Below are 17,577 nucleotides of genomic sequence, written 5' to 3'. Positions count from 1 at the left end.
GACGTTTGATGAGGTTTTTAATCTGACACTAAACATTTCAATGACGAAAGTAATAATATCCCCAGTAATTCCGGTGAATTAGCATTGAAAGCAGAACTGCAAGAAATGAAGGCATCCTACTCTCAGCCCATTAAGAAGCCTCAACAAATACAGAGGATGCAGCCATGACAAAATAAGGCCAAGTAAAACTCATGAAAATGGCCACAGTTTTCAGAGAGTAAGGCCGGTTTGCAGGAATTAGATATTCAGTATTCGAAGCTGGTTGCCATTCGATTTCTAACTTCACTTTTACTGTGCATTTCATTTCTCAAGCAAATTCAAGGATTCTTTTAGCAGATTCCTATCCAAGCCTGAAAAAGCTCCACTTCCCATTTCTGCCCTCAGAAAATTGAACAGGTTTCTTGAATCAGCTGTTTTGAAGGTACTTGAAGAATTGTAACAAGTAGAAAATAAGAATATGAAGTTTCCAATATTATGAAAATAATCAGTATCTAGGCAGTACACCATGGGGTGTTTCTATTCAGGCCATCAAGAATTAGCTTTGTATAATTATTTGATATTCAGTGTCGGTTGCAATTACAAATTATCTGAGAGTTTTTTTAAAGTCAGGTGTTCTGAGTTATTCTGAAGTGTTTCTCAGAGACAGGAGTTAAGAGTATACATGAGAACATCTCAGGCCCAGGAACAGGCCCTACCCCCACTACACAGAACAGAAAGGTACTGCAGAGGGGTATTTCTGGGGCACTGCTTTTGAAAGACCAATTGGGAGCTCTTACCAGAAAAAAGTTGAGTAGAAAACTCAATGTCCTGGTAATAAGAAAAAAAAACAGCACATGATCTCAAGACAGTAAAAACAATAAGCAAAATATAATATGTTATTTAAATGCTGAGAGTAATGAGCTAGGTAACTGTTTCCTCCTCAATAAAGGAATGATAATAGCAGCTAATGATTATTTTGTGAAGTGTGACAGTGTCCTACTCATCTTTTGATTTAGCCATCACGACCACTTTATAGTACAGGTTCTATTATCCCATTTTACATAAGAAGAAACTGAGGCTGGGATAGGTTCAGTAACTTATCCAAGATCATGCAGCTGGTTGAACCACAGCTGGGATTCAAATCCAAGCACTTTGGAGTCCAGCGCCTTCCCCTCTCTTTAACCTTGGTGACCTATACGTCTCTGGGGTTAGTAACTTCCAAACCTGTTTATTTCCTTGAAGTCAAGGTACTCATTAGAAACAATTTGACAGTCGGAGGATGAGGGTCAAAAAAGAAAAAAAGCAATAAATTATTGATATATTAAAGTTAAAATATACCTTTACGTAATATCATGTTACAAAAATATATCTTTGTTATCTTAGACCAGATTCTAGAATAAGCAGCAAAATATAGCAAATGTTTAAGAAAAATGTATAGGAAAAGCTTCAAATAGAGGAATGCTATAATATTTTTGCTAAGTGAGAAAAGGTATTATTGTTTTACCCAGTTTACGGATCTGAGCAGCAAAACACCTGTGTCTAGTTTCTGTGGCATAGGAATACAGTTTAAGAACCCGTAAGATGATTGTCAAAGACATGGAAATTTCTTTTTTTTTTTTTTTTCTGAGACGGAGTCTCACGCTGTTGCCCAGGCTAGAGTGCAGTGGCGCGATCTCGGCTCACTGCAAGCTCCGCCTCCCGGGTTCCCGCCATTCTCCTGCCTCAGCCTCCTGAGTAGCTGGGACTACAGGCGCCCGCCACCGCGCCCGGCTAATTTTTTGTATTTTTAGTAGAGACGGGGTTTCACTGTGGTCTCGATCTCCTGACCTTGTGATCCGCCCGCCTCGGCCTCCCAAAGTGCTGGGATTACAGGCTTGAGCCACCGCGCCCGGCCAGGAAATTTCAACAAGAATTAACCATGTTCGTATAAGTTTATAAATTTGCTTATTAGATTTGCAGAGATTAAAAAGGATGCTGCACAAGGAGTTCAAGACCAGCCTGGGTAACATAGCCAGACCCCATCTCTACAAAAAGGTTTTTCTTTTAATTAGAGGGACACAGTGATGCACTCCTGTAGTCTCAGTTACTTGGGAGGATAAGGCAGGAGGATCACTTGAGGCCAGGTGTTCAAGGCTGCAGTGAGGCGTAATCATGACACTTAACTCCAGCCTGGGTGACAGAGCAAGACCCTGTCTCAAAAAAAAAAAAAAAAAAAAAAAAGGATAACCCTGGAGGTGGTCAGGATGCAGGAAACAGCTGTTCATATTAATATAGAAGTTAAGAAAAAATTACTTAGGCAGATAGTGAGGGTACAGGAGTCCTTGGTAAGGTTTTCCGTTAATGGAAAGCAGCCCCAAAACAAGTTTCCTTTCTAACAAAGAGCAGCCTGTAAAATCGAGCTGCAGATATAGACAAGCAAGCTGGAAGCTTGCACAGGTGAATGCCAGCAGTTGTGCCCATAGTAATACACTACCTGGGACTAGGCATGTTCAAAATGGCGGCTCCATCTTCTCTTTTTGCCAGCCATATGTACAGTAAGAAGTAGACAAGATGGCCTGGCCAAGTGGAAAGCCCATTTGCATAATAAGATTAGGGTGGGGTGACCAGCTTTCGCTATGTGCTCTGTAAACATTACACCTGGTCAATCCAACCTGTAGGCCCTGTGTAAATCAGACACCTCTGCTCAAGCCTGTCTATGAAACCTGCTGAGGTCCACCACAGGCCAGCCTTTTTCCCATTTTCAGACACCCTTCTCTCACAAGAGAGACAGCTGCTCTCCTCTCTCCTTTCTTCTGCCTGGTAAACTTTCCACTCCTTAACCCACGCCATGTGTGTGTCCCTGTCGCTAATCTTCTCAGTGTGAGATGACAAACCCCCGGGTATTTACCCCAAACAACGATGCCATTTCAATATGCTGTTGTGGGTAGAAATGTATATACATGTTCACTAGTGTTAATTATAAATCAGAAAGTGAAAGCTATTGAAATATCCCATGACAGAAATTTGTTAACAATCTGACATGTATTTATTGATATGGAAGGTATTTGTGCTATAAGGTATAGGGAAAAGGCAGACTGCAAAACCACACAAAAGCATAATCCCATTTCTTTTTTATATTTATAATCTAGGTAGGTAGACAGATCAAAATGTTAATGGTTACTATTTTTGTAGAGTAGGTTTAGGATAATCATACTTGTCCTTTGAACAGTTATACCTAGGGCTAAATTCTGCCTCCCACACAATGAACCACACACAGCCTTCTCTGCGTTAAAGGAAGTTGGTCAGAGGCTGATCTTGGTGACTCAACTTCTCTCTGGCACCTTCCACGTTAGATATATTTCATAGCACCTTTGAGGCTTCCTCAGGTATTATATGCATCTATATTTCATGTCTTCCCCTTTTCCGAGCAACCCAGTATGCCAGTGAAGATCAGAGACTATGAAATAATAAAATCAAGGTGAAGCTCTAGGTTGCAAAATAAATCAAACTGTGCCCACCTATTGCAGTGAAACTGCAAACTGCCTTCAGTATCCATTCTCTGCTTTTTCCTCTGAGGAACAGAACAACTTCCTCCACCACCTCACCTCCACAAGTTTTCACTCAGCACATGATCAACCAACGAATCTGCAATTTCCAGCCTCAGAAACAGGGTAGGGCCGTTTAGCTCTACTCAGTGTGATCTGAGCAAAAGGATGTTTGCAATGTTGTGTCACAGCCTTTAAAAAAGGAAAACTGCTTGTCCAATCTGTCGCCTCTCCCCAGCACCCAGCCTTTCTAAGGGTAGAATGCAGAAGTCCTCCTAGCCGGGGCCAGCTTCTACCCTGAAGACGAGGACAACACTATGAGTGACGGTGGAGCAAAAAGGCAGAGAGACAGAGTGCTGGTCCATTTCTAGATAGACCAAGTGGTTCCCAAACTTTAATGTACATCAGAATCACCTGGAGGACTTGTTTAAACCAGATGACTGGGCCCACACCCAGAGTGTCTGAGTTGCTATTTGCATTTCTTTTTTTCTTTTTCTTTTTCTTTTTTTTGAGACAAAGTCTCATTCTATAGCCTAGGCTGGAGTGCAGTAGTGCTATCATGAGGCTTATTGCAGCCTGGACCTCCTGGGCTCAAACAATCCTCCCACTGTAGCCTCCTGCGTAGCTGAGAGTACAGGTGCACACCACCACACGTAGCTAATTTTTATGTGTTCAGTAGAGATGAGTTTTCGCCATGTTGCCAGGGCCAGTCACAAACTCCTGAGCTCAAAGGATCCACTCGCCTTGGCCTCCCAAAGTGCTGGGATTACAGGAGTGAACCACCTCACCCGACTCACAATTTGTATTTCTAACAAGTTTCTAAGTGATGCTAATGCTGCTGGTCTGGGTGTAGGGATAGGGAATGGGAAGCACGCCTTGGTAACTAATGATCTAGACCTGCTCTTCCATTATGGTGGTCACTAGCCAAATGTGGTTACTGATCACTTCAAAGGCGGGTAGGGAGACTAGGGAACTGAATTTTTAATATTATTTCATTTTAATTAATTTAAACACCATGCATGGTCTAGAGATCATTCAGAAACAAGGCTCTAATCTACCTCGCGTCTCCTCCAGAATTCATGTGTTGGAAATTTGGTCCCCAGTGTGGCAGTATTGGGAGGTGGGGCCTGTAGAGGTGATTAGGTCATTAAGAGGGATTCATGTCACCTTCTCAAGAGACTGGGTTAGTTAACACTAGCGTGGGTTGTTATAAGGCGGGGCTACCCCTTGAGTTTTGCCCTTTACACACATGCTCCCATGGCCTTCCACTTTTCTGCCATGCTGTGAAGCAGCACGAGGCCTTCATATGATGTGGCTGCCCAATCTTGGACTTCCCAGAGTTCAGAGCTGTAAACTAAATAAACCTCTTTTCTGTATAAATTACCTAGTCTCAGGTATTGTTATAGCAACAGAAAATGGACTAAACACATCAATATTCAGTTCAGTTAATGGAAAACTAAGTATATTCAGAACATCTTGGATTTGTGAATCTACTTTTTCAACTATAAATTTTATGCAATCTAAATACAGATCAAGTATTTCTGATGAAAATTTGGCATCCAAGTTCAGATGTGCTGTAAATGTAAAACACACATCAGACTTTGTAGACAATATGAAAAAAAGAAGGTAGACTATTTAACTAATAATTTTTTATCATTATGTGTTAGCATAATATTTGGGTTATATTGGGTTAAATAAACTGTTAAAACTAATTTCACTTGTTTCTTTGTCCTTTTTAACTTGGCTATTAGGAAATTTAATATTATGACATATGTGGCTTAACTTTTTTTTTTTTTTTTTTTTTGAGACGGAGTCTTGCTCTGTCACCCAGGCTGGAAGTACAGTGGCACAATCTCAGCTCACTGCAAGCTCCGCCTCCTGACTTCACGCCATTCTTCTGCCTCAGCCTCCCGAGTAACTGGGACTACAGGCACCGGCCACCACACCTGGCTTATTTTTTGTATTTTTAGTAGAGATGGGGTTTCACTGTGTTAGCCAGGATGGTCTTGATCTCCTGGCCTCGTGATCCACCCGCCTCGGCCTCCCAAAGTGCTGGGATTACAGGCATGAGCCACCGCACTTGGCCATGTCTTAAATTTTTATTGGATGATAACTAAACTATTAAATGAATGAGAGAAAGTGGAAGAGATACCTTCTATTTTGTTTGCACATTAGTTTTGTTTGGAATATCTTTGTAAGCGCTGCTTAGTCTATATCCTGATTACCTCTTATGCAGAATGTATAATTTCCAACTGCTGTAAATGTACTATGCTACTCTTTCTTTTCCACTTGTCCTAGTCTTTTTTTTTCTTCTTTTATTCTACCTCAATTGCATATAATTAAAGTAAACATAATATTTGATATGAGACACATTCACATGTGGGTCATGCAGGCTGCCCTCATTCACACATGCTTCATTTTTAATATTATAATAGCAATAGAGAAAACACAAAAATTAAACTTTGATAATAACTTATCTACCCAAATGGTCCTCCCATCTCATCTTCCTGCCTCCCCCCTACTTAGGTAATAACCATCTTGAACCTCATACTCAACATTCTACTGCTTTCTTTTTTAATATGCTGTCATCTTGTTTATATCTATTCCTAAAAACTATGGTTATAATTTTAGTTGCTCTTAAACTTATAGAAAAGGGCACTGTATGTAATATTTTTAGAATTTCTCCTTTTAATATTGGATTGCTAAAATTCATCTATGTTGCCGTCACTTCATTATACTTCATTTGGATTTTGGCTTGTATTCCACTGGATGACTATACCACAGTTTATCCATCTACTCTTTTGTCCGTAGACTTTTGAGTTTTCCCAAGTTTTTGATATGTACAGGGCAAATATCAACATTTCTGTATGTATTTCTTGATGCGCATGTGCCAGAATTTATTTTATATGTAAACCTGAAAGAGTAAAACACTGAGTTGCAGGAAATGTGACTGATCAATTCTATGACATAATGCCAGAACTATTTTCTGTGGTTGTTACAATTTACTAGCAGGGTATGAGATCCTGTGGATCCATATCTGCCCTAGCTCTAGATATTAACAGACTTTTCCATTCTTGCCAATTGAATGGGTATAAAATGGCATCTTTATGGCAATGACTTGCATTTCCCTCCAAATTACAAATAATGCTGAACATTTCTGATAAAACTTAGCTATATGTATTACCTTTCTTGTAACTGTAAAATAACCATGCATATCCTTTGTCCATTTTTCTAGTGGGTTGTTCACACTTTTCTTCTTGAGTTATTGAACTTCTTAATATATTCTACTATCCTTTCATCTTTTGTGTGTCTAGTATATATGAACCCCATGCAGCCATCACCCAGTTTCAAAAAGGATCAATTTTGTTTCATTTATATCTCTAGTTATTCAACCTTCACTCCCAGAAATTGTATTGAAGCAAATCTCACACAACATACAATTTCAATAAGGCCTCTTTAACAATATTCTTAATTTTAATGGAGTCAAATATGTCAATATTTTCTTTTATATTAAATGCTTTTTGTGCCTTAAGAAATCTTCTCTTTTTCCGAAGACTAAAAGTCTTAAAGAAAACTAAGGAAATCCTTTTCTATCCAAGTCTAAAAGTCTTAACGTTTTCGGGCCGGGCGCGGTGGCTCAAGCCTGTAATCCCAGCACTTTGTGAGGCCGCGACGGGCGGATCACAAGGTCAGGAGATCGAGATCATCCTGGCTAACATGGTGAAACCCCGTCTCTACTAAAAATACAAAAAATTAGCCGGGTGCGGTGGCGGGCGCCTCTAGTCCCAGCTACATGGGAGGCTGAGGCGGGAGACTGGCGTGAACCCGGGAGGTGGAGCTTGCAGTGAGCCGAGATTGCCCCACTGCACTCCAGCCTGGGCGACAGAGCGAGACTCACGTCTCAAAAAAAAAAAAAAAAAAAAAAAAAAAAAAAAAAAAAAAAGTCTTAACGTTTTCCTTCTAACATTTAAGACCCAGAACCTTCTGAGGTTGACTTTTTTGTATATAGTACAAAGCAGGAATCCTTTAAAGATAACCATTTCTTCTCAGTTCCATATACTGAATAGTCCCTTCTTTTCCTATAAATCCGACATACACCAAAGTTCTAAACATGTGTGAGCATGTCTCCAGCTCCTATAAAAAGGATTATTTCATAAATAATTTCTTTTCCAAATGCTTATGCTTCCAAAGGGCAAGGAGATCCTTATGGAACAGGGATATGTGCACACTGTGAAGGTTCTTATTCATTTGCCTCTCCCCACCCCAGACCCATTGTCTAGCCTTCTCTGCCCTTCTCTGGGCTCCAGGGACCTGAACTACACCACCCAGCACCCCTTGCCCACTGCACCACCAGCATGGAAGGTGACTGCACCACCCAGCATCCCTTGCCCGCTGGCTTCCAGAGGGCTTCGGCTCACAGCAAGAAAGTGAGAGCCAGAAGAAATGAAGTATCTATGCTCACCCCATCTTCTTGCCCACCCCTACCCTGGCTGTCACTGCATCCACACTTCCCTCTCCATGACTAGAGCTCTCAGTGGGCCCTAGGAACACAACTTCCTCCCTTGCTGCTTCTGGCCCAGAAAAGGTATTGGTTCCTTCTGTTACTAGCTCTGAGCTGCTTTGCCTTCCTTTGGGGGTTCCCTGGACTCTGCACTCACCACTTTAAGTCATTCTGTCATTAAATATTCTTCAGGTAAATCTTCTGATATGGTTTGGCTCTGAGTTCCCACCCAAATTTCACCTTGCAGCTCCCATAATTCCCATGTGTTGTGGGAGGGACCCAGTGGGGATGACTGAGGTCTTTCCTGTGCTGTTTCATGATAGTGAATGGGTCTCATGACATCTGATGGTTTTCAAAATGGGAGTTTCTCTGCACAAGCACTCTCTTTGCCTGCTGCGTAAGATTGTGACTTGCTACTCCTTGCCTTCTGCCATGATTGTGAGGCTTCCCCAGCCATGTGGAACTGAAAGTCCAAATAAACCTTGTTCTTTTGTAAATTGCCCAGTCTCAGGTATGTCTTTATTAGCAGAGTGTAAATAGACTAATGCACCAGACCCTACCTCCCAGGGCTCTGACTGACACCACGGTCTTCTGTAACTACAGAATCCCATCACTAGAGAACATCTGAACAAACTCAAGAGTCTGAAATCCAGACACTATCTTCACTGTCCAATATTTATGGAGTGACTACCTTGGATAGCTTACTTTACAAAGTGCTGGATGTGCCAGTTTCAACTACTGTAAAATTTGGATCTCTCTTATACTCAGTCTGAGATCTGCAAAAAGAGAGGGTCTTCAGAACAGTTCTGAGTATTTCATCAGTGAGTCACAGCCCTTTTTCTTTTCTTTCTTTCTTTCTTTTTTTTTTTTATGTAATGGGCAAGGGTTCTGTGGTCAGCTCACTGCTCTCCAAAGAGACTTTCATCCCAGGGCTACACAATGCCTTTCTTCCTATTAGCATCTGCATTCATTAAGCTTATTAGAGCAGCTGAAACACTGCCACCTGTCATAATAGCCATCCTGGCATATCTGTAGATTCTGTAGATGTGTTTTGTTAAACACACACACACACACACATACACACACACAGAGAGAGAGAGAGAGAAGCAGAGAGAAAGAAAGAGAGAGAGAGACACACACACAGAGAGAACTATTTTTCAGACACGGTCTTGCTCTGTTGCTCAAGCTGGAATGTAGTGGTACAATCTCAACCCACTGCAACCTCTGCCACCCAGGCTCAAGCGATCCTCCCGCCTCAGCCTCCTGAGTAGCTGGGACTACAGGTGCATGCTACCACATTCAGCTAACTTTTTAATTCCTTGTAGAGATGGGGTCTCATTATATTGTCCAGGCTGGTCTTGAACTCCTGGACTCAAGCAATCCTCCCACTTCAGCCTGCCAAAGTGCTGGGATTACAGGGTTGAGCCACCACGCCTGGCCAGAACTGACTTTAACTACACTAGTTTCTAATCTATAACAGTTCTGATTCATGAAAGAAACAAATAAAAATGTGTCCTATAATTCTGAATGGTGTCACTGTGATTCTGGACACAGGATTTACTCAGGCTGCAATGGAGAGTACAGGAAGAAGACAATGTTACTTCCTTAAAAATGAGTCGACCAAACACATTCACATGGAAGGCTGTTTCAGTGAAAAAATATTTTCATTGCATTTTCAGAAGTCTCCAAAGTTCTTTTGCCCTCTCTAGATATTCGTTTATTGGCCACGGATTTTTTTTTTCTAAACATAACTTTTCAATCTGCATTCTTGGTGTACTTCTGCTCACTCTGCAATAGACGGTTTTCTTATTCACAAATCATTTGCTCTTATTCACTATTTAGTGTCTATCATTTGCTTCAATGCAACCTTCTCTTCCCTTCCAGCCTCTCTTACATCCCTTCTCTCTTGATCCCCCTTTCCTGTATTGTCTCCCTTCCCCGGGTTCATTGTGAGATGATGGCATCCTCTCACTTCCCCCCAATATTAACCAAGTGTTCTAAAATCACTGCTACTCCAAGGACAGAGTTCCTCCCTTCAGATGTGGTGTTCCCCTTGGGAATTGGGCTATCCTTGGGGCATCTGATTAGAAGCCAGTAAGGTTGCCCAGGCAACCAATCCAAATTGTCCTAAGATGACTGGCAAGTGTGTTTTCCGCAGCCTGATGTGAAGGTCACACTAGCCAACCCTGTGACAGTTAAAGGCAAAGTCTCTGTGCAATCAGCCAAAGGCTCAGAAAACATCCATCAAGATGAGTTCAATAACATTTGCATAATCATAAAATTGTCAGACTCCCAAGGCCATAAGGACCCACTCAAAGCTGTTTCAAAGAGCCAAAGATACCAGATTTGAGAATGAGTAACAATAGGTGAGTGTGCTAAAATCATTAAAAAGAACACTTTAAAACCCAACCAAATGGAATCCAATCACTTAGCCAGTGTAAATACTACTCAGTTTTCTCAAAGGATTTAAAAACAGTTCTACCCCGAGGCAAAGAATAAACTGAAGGGCCTGGAAAACGTCACTCCATATCCTTTTACTTTTTACAATTTCCTTAACTGTAAGAAGTATTTAATAAGCAACAGCCAGTATTGAAAGCTATACCTATACCCACTTAACTAACATTACATTTGACTAAATCTCAATCAAGATTTGAATCCAGTGCTATAAGGCAGACAAGAAATCCATGTCTCTAGTACATTGTGCTCTCACAAAACAATAAGCCAAAACAGGAATATCTCTAAAGAAAAATGGGAAAAACACAAAGGAGGCAATTTAACCACAAAATTCAAATGGCCAACACAATACAAAAAAAATGCTCTGTCTGAATAATAGAGATGCAATTTAAGACTACGTAAAATCACTTTTCACATAACAGGTTGATAGAGAATCAGAGTAAACTTTTAGAGTGAACTAGTAACAAGTCTTACAAGGCTCCAACATCTTTAAGAAGTTATTTTAAGCAAAAAATCAAGCAAGTGCATACTCCTGTGTATAAAGATGTTCATCACAGTGTTGCTTATTGCAACAACAAAAAAATAGGATACAACCTATGTGTCCACCAAATCTCTGCAGCCATTATAAACAACAATAAATATAGAGCTACCAACTTGGAAACACTGGGGAAGGGAGAGGTTTATAAAGCAGCATGTGTGCATGACTATTTTTATGAAAAATAAATATAATAAATGATTTACAGGAATATAAATACTAGAGAAGAAAATCTGAGTATTTAACACCAAATATTATCTATTTCTGGATACTGGGATTATTTACCAGTGATTTTTACTTCTTGGAGGAGGGTCTATCTTATTTTTCTCTGCCCTGTACAATATTACTTCTTATAACAACATTTACTTTTCAAATGTTAAAAGAAATTATAATTAATTGTTATGCACACCAAGATTCTGTTTTATTTTATCAGCAAACCTTTGCTTTGGGCCAAGATTATGAAATCTCTCTGTAATATCTGAGTCTCTACAAATCAGAATATAGAAGGTTTATGGACATCCAAGGATTAAAATTACATCACCAGCATCAACTCCTGTAAACCAGGCCAGTGGCGGGGAAGGCTGCAGCCTGGGGTTGCTCCACGACAACTGCAGAATCAGAACTTCCTGGGGCTGGAGGAGAACATGTTGCAAACCATCACTGCTTACAGTCTCCATAAAAGTGACTCTTTAGTAGATGACTTCCTTCATTCCTCTCCATTCCCAATGCATAACATAGAAAAAGAGAGAAAAGTTGGTAGCGTGGCAGAGGACTGGGATGCGAAAGTGTGCACACTTTCAAATACAGCATTCCTTGGTGATTTATTCTAGTGGGAACAACATAAATGCTATGCCTGTGACAGGTCACTTCACAGTACAGATCTGAACTCAGGAAAGTGAAGCCATTGATTTATACCTGTCTGCCAGATAAAGGTATCTAAAACACGCTACTTCACGTATTGATCGTGAAATCAGCCCTCCTCCCTACTCCCCAAAACATGGCTGGTTGACTGAGTCAATTATCCTGTGAGTATCACTCACTGACCAAAGCCACATCTTTGCAAAGTCAATCCTCATCTCTGTAAGAATAGACTGTACTTGGCTAATAGGCGGTGCTTACTGATGATCAGCTAAATCATTGTGGGAATACTTAGAAGTTTACTACTTGAAAAAGGCCAGTGAAAAAATGTATAACACATACATAATCGACAAACACTTCTGATCAAATAATTATCTTAGAACTTAACATACATTTCCAATAAACCATGCTCATAGCTTCATCTACCCTTTCAGAGTATTTCCTTCAATTTCACTCAATAATGAGCCAGTCATGTATTAAAGAGCTGTATAGTATCTTTACAATGCATTATTTCAAGTAGTACTACCTGCTAATTAGATGTTTCCTAGTGATGTTTCTATCCTACACTAAAATAGTTGACAATACCCTGTGGTCATCCAAATTTAAACAACTTCTCTCAAATTCTTTATTTTTATTCAGTTTATATTTATTTATCTTATTTTCTTATTCTCTCTCCAGCCATCTCTAAACTGCACATGATCAAGATTTCCACAGACTGTTTTTGGTGGCTGGAATTTACATTTGATAGGAATAGTCTAGTTGAAATAGCCAAGCCCCAGAATGGAGGGGGAAACAAACAGCTTCTTTGCCTCAGAGAGCCCTGAGCTGCCTCAATGGGCTGAAAAGTCAATAACCTCTGAGCTAAGCCCATCATAAAACCGGCACTCTGGGCAGATTCTGGCTTAATGGACACAGCCTGGTTCTCCCAAGAGGGCAATTTTTTTCAGATGCTTTCACTGCTCAGCCACACTCCAGCAACATCCTGTTACTGCATATTTCCATGCAGCATCTCAGCAACATCTTAAAAATCCAAGATCAATGAGAAAATCCCCCTTTAGGAGATCAACCTGATGTCAGCAACAGAACCAGAACTATAAGTGACAGAGTATGGCTGCGTAGACAACTCAGCTGATGTTGCTGCTGCAACATCACATTTTACTTTCAACAGAAAAGTACATTTCAGCTTCTGCATTTTTCCCTATGAAATTGAATAAAGATGTGTACTATAAGACATATTTTATAAACAAAGATTTAAATTCCAATAAGAACACTATTCATTTTTTGGCTGGGCACAGTGGCTTACGCCTGTAATCCCAGCACTTTGGGAGGCTGAGGCAGGCAGGTTGCTTGAGAGCAGGAGTTCTAGACCAGCCTGGGCAACATGGCAAGACTCTGTGTCTACAAAACAATACAAAAAAACAAAGAGCCGGCCATGGTGGTGTGCATCTGGAGTTCCAGTTACTAAGGAGACTGAGGTGGGAGGATCACTTGAACCTGGGAGGTAGAGGTTACAGTGAGCCAAGATCACCCCACTGCACTCCAGCTTAGGTGACAGAGTAAGACCCTGTCCATCCGCATTCCCCACCGCTGCAAAAAAAAAAAAAAAAAAAAAAAAAAGGGAGACTGTTCATTTTTTAACTTAAAAAAGGCGGGGGTAGGGGTGGAGGATATACTTCCAATTAATCCAAGGTAGTCAATTGGCAAAATGGAACTTGACGTCTAAAGCCTCGGCCAAACCAGTTTTCACATTCTAACATTTGTTATGTGTATGCCTCTGGTTCTATCAGCACATACTATGCGGGAACAGACATGAGCTATGTGGGAACAGACACCTCCACGATCAGCTTTTAGACCTGCAGCCTGACATTATCCCCTGTTGACATCTCCAGTCTCTTTCCTAAGCACTCAAAATCTTAAAACTTTCAGTATTAATCATATTTGTATGTTTCTGAAATCCCCAGGCCACCACTTAGGAGGACATCCTGAACCTGTTGCCTTGAAATAGCATTGCTCAGAAGGCAGTGGGGATGATGGTGAACGTGGTTATTTTAGCCTATCCAGCCTGCTAGGATTTATTGTCCACAGTTCAGCACATTGAAGATGACATGCCACAGTGTCACTAATTGCTCCTGACATGCGAGGTTTACCACTGGAACCTCTGAATATAAAATGGGTCTTGGATTTAACAGCACGTAATTAGTTGCTGTTACACTCCAAAAGTAGAATCTTGCTGGAAAGGGGTCCGATGGGATGGCTTTCAGCAGCAACATGCACTGATTATAAATAATTACTTGCCAAGAATCAGCCATTCGGAGGCTGACACATATTTCAGCTTCCCTCCCCAACACCCTAGCCTAATACGTGCTACAAAATTCACTTTCTCTGGCTCCTCATTGATTCTCAAGTAAAAGACACCCTTGCCCCCTAGGGTGCTATCTCCAAACCCAATTGTTATGGAACTAATACCCTTAGGCTAGATACTAGGATTAAAGCACCACAGGTTTTGAAATTCACCTTGGGATCTGGAAAGTTGGCTTGGCCACCTACTATTTCTTATTTTCAGTAAGCTGTTCTACTTCCGTGCTTCCACTTCCTATTTTGTAAAATGGGGATAAAAATACCTACACCACAATGTTGTTGTGTGGATTAAATCTGAATATAGATGATGCAACCAGCACAATTCTTGGCCCACAGTAAGCATTCATTAAAGGATATCTTTAACAAAACTCCATTTTTTTTTTAATAAATAGTCTATTGCTAAGAGTCTATTTCATATTGGTCTTGCTCTTGAATAAAGGCAAATTGGACAAGTAGCATTATATCCAGAATCCTTCAGGCTACGAGAAAAAGGGAATCAAGTCAAAGCGGGTAAGTAGGGAAACAAAACTGTCAGAGAAGAGTCAGAAGTGGAGAGAATTTAAAAAAAGGAAAGAATTATGTACAAGAGGGAAAAATTCAGGTCTAATAAAAAGGAGCAGGGATAGGCTGGGTGTGGTAGCTCACATCTGTAATCCCAGCACTTTGGGAGGCTGAGGCGGGCAGATCACGAGGTTTGGAGTTCAAGACTAGCCTGGCCAACAGGCAAAGCCCCATCTCTACTAAAAATGCAAAAATTAGCTGGGCGTGGTGACGCACACCTGTATTCCCAGCTACTCAGGAGGCTGAGGCAGGAGAATCACTTGAACCCAGGAGGCAGAGGTTGCAGGGGGCAGAGATCATGCCACTGTCCTCCAGTCTGGGCAACAGAGCAAGACTTCATCAGAAAAAAAAAAAAAAAAAAAAAGAAGGAGGGGGATAAAAGAGAGGGAGAGAAAAAAGTAAAAGAGGAAGAAGTTGAAAGAGAATCATGGAAAAGGTGGTAAGATGTTTGAGAAGCAAACAAGGGGAAAGCCATTTCCATTACCAACCCAGAATACCTCTATTAATAGAACCAAGAGAATTTTGTCAAGAATAGCTTACCTTCCTATAGCATTCTCTCTCTCTCTCTCTTTTTTTTTTTTAAATAATGCTTACAGATTTATCTCTATCTGCCCTAAGAAGGACTTGCCCAACAAGAGAGGCCAGGCAGAAACTGTTATCCTGAATTTACTTCTGAGGACAAAGAGTCAAGAAGCTGACTTGTCTACAGATGGACCACGTAGGCATTTCCTACTTGTAAAATAAAATCTTTAACACCTTCCAACCTCCTTTTTAAAAGCACAGTCTGGTTAGCCTTTTATAGCAGAAACAAATTCTATCCTATTCTTGTTAAAGAAAAAAGAAATTGAAACTTTTTTGGACTCGAGGGAAAGTTCTTGAAACCTAAAAAAAATATTTTAAAACAATTTCAAACTTACAGGTAAACTCTCAGAACAGTACAAAGAATGTCCATATCTGCTTCGCTCAAAAACCCTATTGAAACTCTGCCAACCACTGATACAAAAGTTAGGAAGAAATTACTTGGGCAGATAGTGAGGACATGGAAGTCCTCCATAAGGTTTTCCTTTTAATGCAAACCAGCCCCAAATTATTTTCCTAACAATAAGTGGCTTGTAAAACTGAGTTGCAGACATAGATGCCGGCAATTGTGCCAATCATGTTCGAGATGGTGGTTCCATCTTCCCTTCTCTTTGTCAGTCTCCTGTACAGTAAGAAGCAGACAAGATGGTATAGATCAACTGGAAAGGCCACTTGCATAATAAGATTAGGGTGGGGCAACCAGCCTTCCCTATGCATTATGTAAATGTCATACCTGATGGAACCAATCTGTGAGCCCTATGTAAATCAGACACCATCTCCGCAAACCTGACTATAAAATCAGGCACATTCCCCACCAGCTGGTCCTTTCTGCTGGGAGACCACTTTCTTTATAGAGAGAGCTGTTTCTCTTTCTCTTCTCTTCTGCCTATTAAACCTCCACTCCTAAACTCATGTGTGTCTGTGTGCTAAACTTTCCTGGTGTGCGACGACGAACCCCCGAGTATACACCTTGGACAACGTAGCCGCTTCACCATCCTACTGACTTCTTTTGTAGCAAAAGGATTCAGTCCAGGATCATTCATGGTATTTGTCATGTCTCTCAGTTTCCTGCAATTCAAAGCAGTTCTTTGGTCCTTCTTTGAGTTTCATCACCTTTAAAAATACTCTATTTTAAAATAACTTAAGTTGCATGAACAGTACAAAGAACTCACACTCCTCTTTCCCTTTGACTTAGACACTGGATTATTTAGTCTTCAGCACTTCTAAATCATTTGAGAGTAAATTGTGGATATGATGCCCCTTCATTCCTGTATATTCCAGTATGTATTTCCCAAAACAAAGGCACTCCCTTACATAATAACCATCTGACTAGCTCAATAAGTGACTGAATACTGATAGAATATTACTATCAATTCACAAATGCCATTCAGCTTGTCCCAACAGTAGCTCTTTCTCCTTCCAGGCCCAGAATCCAATTTGGGACCATGTGTTACATTTAGTTATCCAATCTCTCCTTCAGTGTGGAGTAGTTTCTTGGTCTTTCCTTGTCTCATCCTTGACAGTTTTAACAAGCCAAATCTTTTATTCTCTTGGATAACTCAGGTCACCCTCAATTTGAGTCCATCTGATGTCTCCCTCATGACCAGACTCAGGCCATACATTCCTGGCAGGAAGATGCCAAAAAACGATAAAGTCACCATTTTCCTCCTCATAATTGATAGGTACGTTGTAGAGAGACATGATGAGACTCTACCAGTATCCTGTTCCTCAAGCCTCCATTCTTAGCATCCACCAAACTTAGCATCCATTGACAATTCCTGCCTTAACCATCACTATGTTTGCCAAATGGTGATTGTTCTAGTTCCTACATTCCTCCTACATTCATTGGTCAGCATTCCCGACCAATAAAAGAAGAGCTTCCTCTCTCTCACCTTCACTTATTTATTTTTATCAATACAGACTCATTGAATCCTATTTCATGTAATGACTTACAATCTGTTACTCTTATTTATTTTGACATTCTAGTTTTCCCAGATATGGTCAGTGAGAGCCTTTCATACTTGCCTTTTTAAAAAGTCAATTGAGTGAATATGATTTCATGTACCAAGAGGTATATTCAGGGCCAAAAACCTCCGGTTTCTCAATTCGCTTTGGGAGTTATAAGACAACACTGAGAAATCATTCATGAATGTAATCCTTTTTTCCCCCCCTTTCCAGTATCTACTAACCAACACTTAAATACAAACAGATATCCTCTTAGAATCAGC

General features: G+C 40.6%; 1 protein-coding gene across 28 annotated transcripts in view; it reads right to left on the bottom strand.

The window, feature by feature from the left end:
- Positions 1 to 17,577, bottom strand: part of OSBPL6 (oxysterol binding protein like 6) — a 207,998-nt gene that overhangs the window by 165,983 nt on the left and 24,438 nt on the right. For 6 of the 28 annotated variants that reach the window (XM_077957248.1, XM_077957250.1, XM_077957257.1 and 3 more), the window contains exon 2: positions 11,535 to 11,707. The exons of the other annotated variants lie outside the window; for them this stretch is intronic. The gene's annotated coding sequence lies outside the window, so the exon portion shown is untranslated. The remainder of the gene's footprint in view (positions 1 to 11,534; positions 11,708 to 17,577) is intronic. 28 annotated transcript variants of the gene reach the window in all.

The sequence above is a fragment of the Macaca mulatta genome, chromosome 12, assembly GCF_049350105.2.
Source record: "Macaca mulatta isolate MMU2019108-1 chromosome 12, T2T-MMU8v2.0, whole genome shotgun sequence".
NCBI classification, from domain to species: Eukaryota; Metazoa; Chordata; class Mammalia; order Primates; family Cercopithecidae; genus Macaca; species Macaca mulatta.
The sequence above is the reverse complement of the archived record's forward strand: the minus strand, read 5'-3'. Positions and strand labels throughout refer to the sequence as shown.